Source organism: Somniosus microcephalus, unplaced genomic scaffold (assembly GCF_052327205.1).
Source record: "Somniosus microcephalus isolate GS21.2 unplaced genomic scaffold, FLI_Smic_1.0 unresolved_chr2, whole genome shotgun sequence".
NCBI lineage: Eukaryota > Metazoa > Chordata > Chondrichthyes > Squaliformes > Somniosidae > Somniosus > Somniosus microcephalus.
In genome coordinates, this window is record NW_028225180.1 from 57,077,289 (window position 1) to 57,089,761 (window position 12,473).

The following is a 12,473-nucleotide window of genomic DNA, read 5'->3' on the forward strand; positions in this document are numbered from 1 at the left end:
GTGGTGATTCCAATACTAATATTGCTGGTGGTGATCCCAATAATGACATTTCTGGTGGTGATCGCAATAGTAAAAATGCTGGTGATGATCCCAATATTAACATTGCCAGTGGTGATCCTAATACTAACATTGCCGGTGGTGATCCTAATACTAACATTGCCGGTGGTGATCCTAATACTAACATTGCCGGTGGTGATCCCAATACTAACTTTGCTGGTTGTGACCCCAATACTAACATTACTGGTGTTGATCCCAATACTAACATTGCTGGTGGGATCCCAATACTGACATTGATGGTGGTGATCCCAGTACTAACATTGCTGGTGGTGACCCCAACACTAACATTGCTGGAGGTGACCCCAATACTGACATTGCTGGTGGTGATCACGATACTAACATTGCTGGTGGTGATCCCAATACTAACATTGCTGGTGATGATCCCAGTATTATCTACCACCTAGAAGGACAAGGGCAGCAACCGCAAGGGAATATCACCATCTCTAATTTCCCCTACAAGTCACACACCATCCTGACTTGGAAATATATCACTGATACCTCCGTGTCGCTGAATCAAAATACTGGAGCTCCCTCCCTAACAGCACTGAGCGTGTATCATCACCACATGGACTGCAGCCGTTCAAGAAGATGGCTTCCCACCAAGGTCTGAGGGACAACTAGGGATAAGCAATAAATACTGGTCTTGCCAGCGAAGCCCACATTCCAGGAACGAATTTAAAATACAGGCCAACCGAGTAAATACAACTTGTTTCCTTCACAGAATGACATTAGTGAACCAGTTAGGTTGATATGACAATTCAATAGTTTCATGGTCCACATTAATCACAGTGGTTTTTCCTGATTTATTTAACTAACTGAATTGAAATTCAGCAAATTGACATCTGTAGGATTTGAGCTGTCATGCTTCTGGATTACTGTGTCAAAAATATAAGTAACATGCTAACGTAATCTGTTGCTGTTCCTGTAAACATTGATGTTTACAATCCTTTACTATCCTCATTCATTTATATGACCCGGTCCATCGATATTTCCAATCATTTATATATCCCAGTCCATTTACTTTCCATCCATTGACAGGTTCTAGTACATTGACATTCACAAATCCATTTATATGACCCAGTCGATTGACTTTCCACTGCATGGAACTGTCTCAATCCACTGAACCTTCAATAGGCCTTTGATAAGTTGCTGCAGAGTAGACACGAAACTGAGGTTAGACCACGTGGAGACAGGGGCAAGCAGCAGATGGCAAGCAAACTGTCTACAGAACAGAAAATAGGTATTTACTCAAACTGGCAGCAGGTGGAAAGTGATGTCCCAGAAGAATCGTTGCTGGGACCACTGCTGTTCACCATTTACACAGATTGTGTTGACTCGACAATCTGAAGTACAATATCAAAATTTGCGTCGAACACCAAATTGGAGGGTATAGTTAATACTGAGAGGCATGTTAAGAAAGCAGTTAAACAAAGCTTACAGGATCCTTAGCTTCATAAATAGCGGTATAGGGCACAAAACCGTGGAAATTTTGATGAACGTGTATAAAACACTGGTTCGGCTCAACTGGGTGTATAATGTCCAATTCTGGGCACCGCACTTTAGGAAGGCTGTGAAGGCCTTAGAGAGGGTGAGAAAAGATTTACGAGAATTATTCCAAGGAGGAGGAACTTCATTTACATGGATAGACTGGAGAAACTGGGGTTGTTCTCCTTAGCGCAGAGATGATTGAGAGGAATTTTGATGGAGATGTTCAAAATCATGAGGGGTCAGGACAGAGTAGAGAGAAACTGTTCCCGTTGGCATAAGGGTCGAGAAAAAGAGGACACAGAATCAAGGTGATTGGCAGAAGAACTAAAGGCGACATGAGGAAAAAAAAATACTCAGCGACTGTTTAGGATCTGGAATGCAATGCCTGAAATGGTGGTGGAAGCAAACTCAATCACAGCCCTCAAAATGGAGTTGGATAAGCATCTGCAGGATTAAAATTGCAGGGCTACGGAGAAAGGGCGGGGAATGGGACTAGCTGAAGTGCACTTGCAGAGAGCAGGCAGGGGCTCCATGGCCCGAATGGCCTTCTTCCATAAGAACATAAGAAATAGGTGCACGAGTAGGCCATTTGGCCTTTCGAGCCTGCTCTGCCATTCAATTAGATCATGGCTGATCTTCTACCTCATCTCCACTTCTGTAAGCATTCTATCATTCTATGATTCTGAGGAAGATTGCGACAACATACAATAAAATGGTAACAAACTTGCAGAATGTGAGTGTAAATGACCAACTCATTTCATTATAAGAATGTGAAGTGCTGTATTTTGGTATTAGGAATCAGGATACATATACACCGAAAGAAAAGTTACATTTAACTTCTATAAAAACTTTGTTAGGCCACACTTGGCGCACTGTGCAAAGATTGGTCTCCATCTTACAAAAAATGGATATTGAGGCATTGGAGAATGTGCAAACAAACTGGGCTTGCGGCAAGTGGTGAGAGAACCAACACGAGGGAAAACCTATTGGAGTGAGAGGTTTTAAATTTCTGGTACGACTGGGACTATTTTCTATCGAAAAGGGAAGGCTGAGGTGTGACCTAATAGAGGTTCAAAAATTATGAATTATAAACGTAGGGAACATGTTTCTGTCTGTGGGGTTATCCGAAAATAGGGGTAATAAATATAGATAGTCACTAATAAATCCAAAATGTATTCAGAATTAACTTCTTTACAATGAGAGTATTTAGAATGTGGAACTCGCAAGCACACAGAGTATGTTGAGGCGAATAGCATTAATGCCTTTCAAAGGAAGGTAGTAAAGTCCCGACTAGCAGTCAGAACCCCAGCACCGTGCGGTCATATAATAACATTGAAAAGTGTTGGACATCTGGAGTGTGGCATCGGGAGTGTGACATATGGAGTGTGGTGTCCAGAGTCACTGATAAAGCGTGGAGTCGTTGCAGTGATCAAATGGAAAGCCATCGTTCTTGTAATCCGCAGAGTTCGCGTTCATCCCCCGTTCTTGCTTCTGTTGGTTTTGATTATTTAAGTTGATCTTTTCGCTGCAGCCGCTGCAAAGCCAAGATATCCTTCCTGGGGTGCAGTGCAATACACCGAATGAAGCACACCAGGTGGGATCTAACCAAAGCTCGAAACAACTCAAGCATAACTTGCTCCACTTTCTATTCCAGCCCGCTTGAGATACGTGTCCTCATTCCTTTACCCTTTTTGACTGGGCAATGAGCACGTTACTCAACAAACATTGGCGAGGATTTTCCGTGGCTTATGACCATGGACGTCGTTGGAAGTGCCTCCAAATTTCTGGGTTTCCGCATGTGATGCGCCTGCTCGAAATCCCGAAACTTGCGAACTGTCAAGTTTTAGCTGGCGCAGAGTTACTGCTGCCCAATGAATGGCCGTGAAACATTTACTGGCAAAAGCAGTGTAAGGCAGTCTTTTACCTGGAGAAGAGTTTAAATAAAAAGCAAAATATTTTAAAATCATTTAACCATATAACAACCATTAAAGTTCGTTAATGTTATTTTTGGCCCCTTGAAAAATGTTTAAGTTTATTTTGCAAAACAATAGTTTTATTTTAAATGTTTAATTAAATTGTATATTAATTTATTCTAGACATGTGTTGATTCATTTTTATTTGAGTGTTGTGAAAGTGTTGGGATTCCTATTATACTTATGGGGAATTCCGTATATAAATGGAATCCCAATAAGCATAATGGGACTCCCCCTTTTTGATTGTTTGGAGCGCCCCACATGATCTCAGGGCCGGTTACAAACCGCATGCGCCCCTGGGATATGTGGGCCTTTGCTCAGGCATCCGCCTCCAGACCAGGAGCGCGAGTCTTCGAAGGGAGGGACGCACCAGGTAGGTGCGGACTTTACTTGCGGTTCGGACCTCATTAAATCCAATGGGATCCTGCAGGCCACCCACAGCGTTCATTTTTTTGGCGACTTTGTAGTGAAGTAGAGAGTTAGTAAGTGAGATTTCATAGTGAAATTTTATTAACAGCACAAGTCGGTTTTGGATGATATACAGTGGCCGAAGACATAGGCTGTTAGATTCTGAATTAAAATATAACGTTATCCACTGAAACTGTTGAATTGTAGTTGACCCCAGCACCAGCACTTTAATTATATTTTTCGTATAAACAATCCTATTACAAACATCAAAGGTTACAGGAATATCCGGGACCGGAATCTGTGCGAGACACTTTTCTTAATCCACTCGATAAACTGAACCATGACGAGCTGTTTCACCATGTCCGGAAGAGTAGCACCAGAGGACACGGCCTGAGATTGAACGGGCCAATTCAAAACTAATCTGTGTAAACATGATTTCAGTGAGCGACTGTCTATCTATAGAACAGGCTTCCTTCCTAATCTTTATATTTATAACTAGAGGACAGGGGAGTTCAGTGGAACACCGGCAGCAAAATTAGAATTAGAATAAAGAGGAATTTGGGGAACACTGTAAATGTTTAATTAGAAATGGAGAACCGGAAAATTAAGTGCAATAAATGAACCGTTAATTAGAAATAGAATAAAGGGAATATATGCGAACACAGGAATGGTTAAATTAGAAAGAGGTCAGTGGAATATGGCAACTGATGTTAGAAATAGGGACGGCGGGTCACAATAGCACATCATTTAAAAGTAGGGGACAGGGGAAGACAGCAACTGTTCAATTAGCAACAGAGCACAAGGAAATTCAGGGGAATAAACTAACTGTCTAGTTAGATATAGAATAAAAGGAGACATGGGGTAACACAGTAACTGTTTATTTAAAAGTGGGGGGCTGGGTAGACAGAAACTGTTTATGTAGAAATACAGGAGACGGGACTGTCAGGGAAACACAGTAACTGTATAATTAGAAATAGAGAAACACAAGGGAGTACAACAACTGGTTAATTAGAAACAGGGGACGGGGAATCACAACCACATCAGATTGACTGTGACCCGGTAATGTAACGGTTAATTATTAATGCCTTTGCTTTCTATTTTAACTTTTGAGTTTGGATGATGTGGTTGATCGCAGGCCACCCTCTCAGGATTGTAGCTGGGTGCAGAACATCGCTGTCCGATGTAACTTAAGCCTGTGCCGGCTGCCTGACTCGGGCCTTAAATACTACTGGTTGTCCGCATCCAGTTAAATGAGAATGTGGCTCTTACACAAAACCGCCCGCAACTGATCACCACTTTCTCCAGAAGCTGGATGCCAGCCGAATTGGCAGAGCCCGGCTCCACGGGGCCCGGCAACCAAGAGGATTGTGGTTTTGGAGAACGTCTGAGTCAAGGGGAACGTTAAAGAGTGACGGGTAAAGTGGGCTCTTAATCACAGTTAATGACTGAAGCCCATTCACAATTAAATTACAAAGGCTATTGACGGCATAAGCTTTTCAATAAGGTTCTTGAAATTTGGCGTGAGGTGCCATAGGTTTATTAAGCACCTAATACATGCAATAGTCCTTACACACACAATTAAATGGTGGAAATGTGAACCACACCTGATGATGGTTGGTGTGGAGACCTAAATATGTCACAGCCCTGAGCTCAGTATCTTAGGCCTTTACCAAACCGAATACTCATTCAAACATTTAGTTTTTATTCAGTTTTCTCACTCCCTTTACTCGACAATCCTCACAATTCTGCGTTACACAATTATATCAAAGTTAAAATACAACTCCACATAAAGATAATTTCATTGATTTATCTGATCGATAGTTTCACTCTTGGTCCATATAATTGCAATTGTACCAAGTGAAAGCTTTAACAGTGAGACTGTCTGTTCCTGTATCTATTGTACTAAATAAAAATGATGGTGGATGTCAAATGTCTTCCTTTGTAGAACTAACTCTCTTCCCAAACTGTTAACGAATGATTAAAGTTCCCTGAAATTGCTGAAGCTGTATGCAATGTCATGAGTTTAATTAAATCGTTTATTACTTCGTCATGAAACTGACCATTGCTGCAGGATCTGCCCTGGCCCAACAGCTCAGCGGTACTTTAAACAGAATTGCACTTCCCTGCTTAACAGGAAAAGGTTAAAGGTTAACACTGCTGCAATAGAAAGACAAACTAACACAGTATCACGTTAGCAGACTTTAGGATATTCAGGTTAGCGGGAAATGATTATATTCACCTGGGGTTAAAGAAAGGACAGGAAAGATTTGTATTTATATAGATCCTGTCACGACCACCGGCACTTTAGAACAAAGGAAGAACTGTTTGAGGTTTAATCACTGTTCTTATGTAGGGAACTCGGCAGGCAGTTTGCGCACAGCAAGCTCCCACAAACAGCAATGTAATAATGACCAGAACATTTGTATTTAATGATGCTAATTGAGTGATACATATTGCCTGGGGCACCCGGGATAACTGCCTGCTCTTCTTCGCAATAGTGCAACCGATCCTTTACATCCACCTGAGAAGGCAGACGGAGTCTGGGTTTAATGTCCCATTGGATAGAGGGCACCTCTGACAGTGCAGCACTCCCTCAGCCCTGCACTGGAGTATCAGCCTAGATTATGGTAGATTATTGAGTCTCTGGAGTGGGACTTGAAGCCACAAGCTTCTCACGAGGTGGCTCCCAGCTGAGCCACGGCTGATCCAGGGAAAGCAGCAGACACAAAACACACGGCATAAAAAGGAAGAAAGGTTTTCTGATGCCTGTTCATTTTCACAGCAACAATCGGCTTTTGTCCTAACAGTAAGACGGCCATTCTAAAATGGAACACGGGCTGTAATTTTACTCTAGTTATAGGAAGCTTTAGTTTAATGTTACATTTATTTAACCAATATCATTATAAATGTCCAAGGAGATTTCACCATCTTCTTCAGCTGTTCCCTGAATTTAGTTTGTGCAGCTGCATAAATACACGTGTTTGTACAGGAACTCAAATACATGAGCATATATCCGGTTTTAACGGCGATGGATGCAGGAGATGTATAATCGGGTTGGTGATGCATGGCCAGGTTATTAACTACAGAATTCATGGCAGGTGTCAGCCACAGCAGTATAAAGCTGCCCGATACAAGGAAAAGTAAAATGATGGATTTCCTTCGGCTCTCCATCTCTGGATCGCTCTGATTCTCACTGCTGTGACCCCGGAGTCCCCTGCGGGCTCTACTGGCCACTAAAATACGTCTGACTGTCAAACAATTAAACAATATCAAAAGAAAAGGAAGCCATGGGTTTATAATATTTCATAAGCGGAAGTAGGCGATGAAACAAAGGCCATATTGGGGTACAAACCCCAGGGAACATTGTTGATTATCTTTTTGTCTTCAAAGGCAAATAAGTAGGGGATGTTCTGTAAAAATACCACGACAGAGACCGTTGTTATAACCGTGGCCGCAGTTCTCACTGTGCAATACTTTGTTTTAAACTTCTGACAACATATAGCTATAAATCGGTCAAATGTGAAGAAGACGGTAAACCACCGACATATCCAGGTTGGTACAGCACATGTACACCACGAATTTTCAAACGGCAGTGTAGGACAGGAATGAATATGGGAAGTGTTTACTCAAAATATGATATACGATTACATTGAGGATCATGACCAGTAGATCTGCTGTTGCCATGGCCACCATGTAGGCGGAGATACATTTTGAAAGGCCGCATTTTCCTCTAGAGAGAATCAACAATGTCAATACGTTCGCTGTATGAAAGAGGGACAAGAGTAAATAATGGGGACAGTCGGGTAGATCTTACAACGTATTGTGGGCAGATGAACTACTGTGTTCCTACTTATGCACACTTTATAATATAGACGAGCATTGACAATATATTTTTCAAACGAAAGTAATCATTAATATTGAGGGAGTGAGAATGCGTCGTCATTCCAGCACACAGACTGTGTCAAGCCGGTGGGTGGAGGTTGGTGCTGGGAATGTCACTCATATTCAGCATCGGCAACGGTAACGGAAAACGACCCAAACGCCACCGAGAGCCAGGCACTGATGGCTGAATAGAGGGGATTTTTGACTTTGGGCGACAGTGGGAAAAGGGCGAAATCTGATCAGCCGACCATGATCCATCTCTCCCGACTGAACCTCCATCGATATCGACACTGACACTATATTCATGCTTAAAAGCAGAAAATGATGGAAATACTCAGCAGTACTAGCATTATCTGTGGAGAGGGAAACCAAGTTAATGATTCATGTCGAATCCTTACATTTGAAATCCATTGAGTCTCCAATCACACATTAACCCTGCGGCCCAGGCCAAGCCGCAGTACCTTGCAGGGGCGGTACAGTTGCAGATTAAAGGGCAACCTTGAATGGTTCTATAACTTATTAATTTTCACAGTCAATAAAGAAGCGGATTCCCATACATACATCCAAACACAGATTTCATTGCAGTGTGGATCGCTGAAACCATCCCAGGCTGGGACCATGTGATGCACCGAGCCAATTTGCTGAGTTATTACAGCAAACCCAGGGAGAAATCGATGGAATTTTACATATAATCTCATCGGTATAATTGGCGAGGGGGATCTCGGGAGCGGCATCTGATGTCAGCTGTATTCAATATAATTTATAAACAATTGCCGGAAAGATATGAATTCAAATAATACATTCAGCTGAGCTACAAACATTCGATGTAGGTCGAAACTCTGCACTTTTTCTATTTCTAATGGTCCCGAGGGAGTTGCTCGGTAACAGAGCGGGAGCTGCTGGAGCCGGGAAGTTTCTTTGCAGCTGAGGAGAGGGGAGCAGCTCCCTGAGCGGGAATTATTGTTCCAAATATCTTTCACAGTCCTCTGATGGGAGGAGGTGGCTGCAGTACAAGGAATGATCAAACTAATGTATACACGGAACAACGGTACAGATGGAATGATTACCATGGACACTGGGCAACACATTCTTTAATGATTGATTTACTATTGAAGGGTCTGGGAAATCAGCCTCGCCCTCCCTCAGTATGGGGAGGAAGGTTGAGCTCCCGGTGGCCACGATCGAACGACTAGAACAGCGCCTCAGCGGACGAGCAGACTAATCGGATTCCCGCAGATATTCACCGACTGATCCCGATCAATGGCTCTGCAATGAGGACATTCTCGAAATCTGTTACATTAACACTGAGATAGTCAACAACTATTAGGCAACAGAATACATTAACTTACCGGGAGTCCCAAAGGTTGTGAGAATAGGGTAGTAAACTTGTTATATCTGTAGAATGGTTGGCAGTTCCATTATAAAAATACTGTGTGAAATCTGTCCAGCTTTACGGTTCGGACTGGAGTGTATCTGAAATCAATAAATACTCCCTATTTATAGAACAATCGGTGCCCCATCAGAAAAAAACAGGTTACACAATAAGTGGCATTAGTTACAGTCACTTAACAAACAAGGGGCGATTTTCCACTTCAGTGCGCCCGGGCCGCCAATGGGGAAATTGAACAGAAAGGAATCCCAGAGGTAATGTGCCCTGTGTATGGTCCCTGAACGCTGAATGGAACATCCCTCCTGGACACTGCCATAGGCTCTTGAGGTTTTAAATTCATTTGGTGAAACTTCACTCATCCATGGCATAAACTAAATGTGTTTTTTTACTGTAATGATGCCTAGTGATGACTCCGCTCTAATATTACAGGCAATGATTCATCGCTAACATTACCATTGATGATTCATCTCTAACAGTACTAGTGATGACCCCTCTCTAACATTGTTGGCGGTGACCCTACTCTACCATCACTGGTGGTGACCCTACATTTACATAACTGACGGTGAGCCTACTCAAACATTAATGGTGATGACCCTACTCTAACATAAGCGACGGTGACCCTACTCAACATTACGGGTGGTGACATAACTGTAACATTACTGCTGGTGACCCTACTCTAATATTACTGACGGTGACTCAACCTTAATATTACTGGTAGTGACTCTACACTAACATAAATGGTGGTGACATTAATCTAAAGTTTCTGGTAGCTACTCTAATCTAACATTACTGGTGGTGACCCTACACTAACAGTACTGGTGGTGACGGCACACTAACAATATTATCGGTGCTCTACTCTAACATTACTGCTGGTGACCCTACATTAACATAACTGACGGTGACCCTACTCAAACATTAATGGCCGTGACCCTACGCTAACATAACTGACGGTGGCCCCACTCTAAGATTACTGTTGTACACACAACTGTACCATTACTGGTGGTGACCCTATTCTAATATTACTGGTGGTGATTCTGCTCTAATCTTACTGGTAGTGACTCTACTCTAACATAAATGGTGGTGATTCTACTCTAAAACTTCCAGTAGTGACTCTAATCTACCATTACTGTTGGTGACCGTACTCTATCGTTACTGGTGGTAGCCCTATTGTAAAATTGCGGGTGATCCCCCTACTCTGACATTAAGGGTAATGGCCGTAGAATGACATGCGTTTTGAGGCATCAATTCTAGCATGGCTGGTTATTATCCTACAGGTGAGGTATATAATCTAGCGTTACTGGTAGTTCTTTCTTGCTATTGGGATGTGGGCGTCGCTGGCCCATCCCTAATTGCACTTGAGGAGGTGGTGGTGAGCTGCCTTCTTGAAACGCTGCAGTCCGTGTGGGGAAGGTACTCCAACGGTGCTGTTAGGTAGTTAGTTCCAGGATTTTGACCCAGCGACGAAGAAGGATCGGTGATATACCCCTAAGGCAGGATGGTGTGTGACTTGGAGGGAAACTTGGAGGTGGTGTATTCACATGCGTCTGTTGCCTTTGTCCTTCTAGTTGGAAGAGGTCGTGGGTTTGGGAGGTGCTGCTGAATAAGTCTTGGCGAGTTGCTGCAGTGCATCTTGTAGGTGGTACACACTGCAACTACGGTACACTGGTGGTGGAGGGAGTGAATGCTTAAGGTGGTAGAATTAGTGCCAATCAAGCGGGCTGCTTTGTCTTGGATTATGTCGAGCTCCTTGAGTGTTGTTGGAGCAGCACCCATCCAGGCAATTGGAGAGTATTCCATCAAACTCCTTACTTGCAGATGGTAGAAATGCTTTGGGGAGTCAGGAGGTGAGACACAGGCTGCAGAATATCCAGCCTCTGACCTGCTTTTGTTGCCACAGTATTTATGCGGCTGGTCTAGTTAAGTTTCTTGTCAATGGTGACCCCCAGGTTATTGATGGTGAGGAATATGTCGATGGTAATGCCGTTGAATGTCAAGGGGCTGTGGGTAGATTATTGCTTGTTGGAGGTACTCATTGTCTGGCACTTCTGTGGCGTGAATGCTACCTGCCTATTATCAGCCCAAGCCTGCACATCGTCCAGGTCTTGTTGCATGCGGGCATGGACTGCTTCATTATCTGAGGAGTTGTAAATGGCACTGAAAATTGTGCAGTCATCAGCGAACTTCCCCATTTCTGACCTTTTGTTGCAGGGAAGGCCTTTCATAAAGCAACTGAAGAGGGTTGGGTCTAGGATACTGCCCTGAGGACCTCTTGTACCGATGTCCTGGGACATTGATGATTTGCCTTAAATCACCACAACCATCTTCCTTTTTGCTAGGTATGACTCTAGCCAGTGGAGAGTTTCCAGCCGATTCCCTTTGATGGGGAGTGACCCCCACCCTGACACTGCCGCTAGTGACTTTATTCTAATGTCACTGGTGGTGACCTTAATCTAACATTACTGACAGTGACCGAACTATAACCTTACCGATGGCGAGTCTACACTCTCATTACTGGTGGTCAGCCAACTCGAACATCTTTGGTGGTAACGTTATTCTAACATTATTGTTGATGATATACAGTACCATCAGAGGTAATAATGACATTTTAACATTTCTGATGCTAGCACTACTCTACATAAGAACATTTGAATTAGGAGCAGAAGGCATAGATTCATAGAGTCATAAGGCATGGAACGAGGGCATTCGGTCCATTGAGTCCGTGCTGGCTCTCTGTAGAGCAATCCAGTCATTTCCATTCCCCCGCTCTATCCCCGTGGCCCTGCAAGTATATGTCCCTCAAGTGCCTGTCCAGTCTACCCTTGAAAACTTTGAGTGTCTTCACTTACACCACTTCCGTCAGCAGTGAAATCCAGGACCTCAACACTCGCTGCATAAACAGTTTGTCCCCACATCCCCCTTGTATCACTTGTCCAAAAACTTAGATCTGTATCCTATAATCCTTGTACCAGCAACTTGTGGGTACAGTCTTTCCCCGTCTAGCCTATCCAAACCCGTCATAATGTTATATCTCCCAGGTCCCTCTGCCCCTGCACAGTCTTTAAAATTGTACCATTAAGTGTATATTGCCGCCCCCTGTTCCTTCTGCCAAAATGCATCACCTCACACTTCTCTTTATTAAATTCCATCTGCCACTTGTCTGCCCATTCTGCTAGCCTTCCTATGTCCTGTTGCAGTCGATTGGTATCATTCTCACTGTTTGCCACACCCCCAAGTTTGGTGTCATCCAAAAAATTAGACATTCTACTCTGTAGATC

At 43.3% G+C, this 12,473-nt stretch overlaps 1 pseudogene; it reads right to left on the reverse strand.

Annotated features, from left to right (window-relative positions):
• Positions 1–6,809: 6,809 nt before the first annotated feature.
• LOC147092687 (uncharacterized) lies at positions 6,810–7,756 on the reverse strand (annotated as a pseudogene).
• Between the last annotated feature and the right edge of the window lie 4,717 nt (positions 7,757–12,473).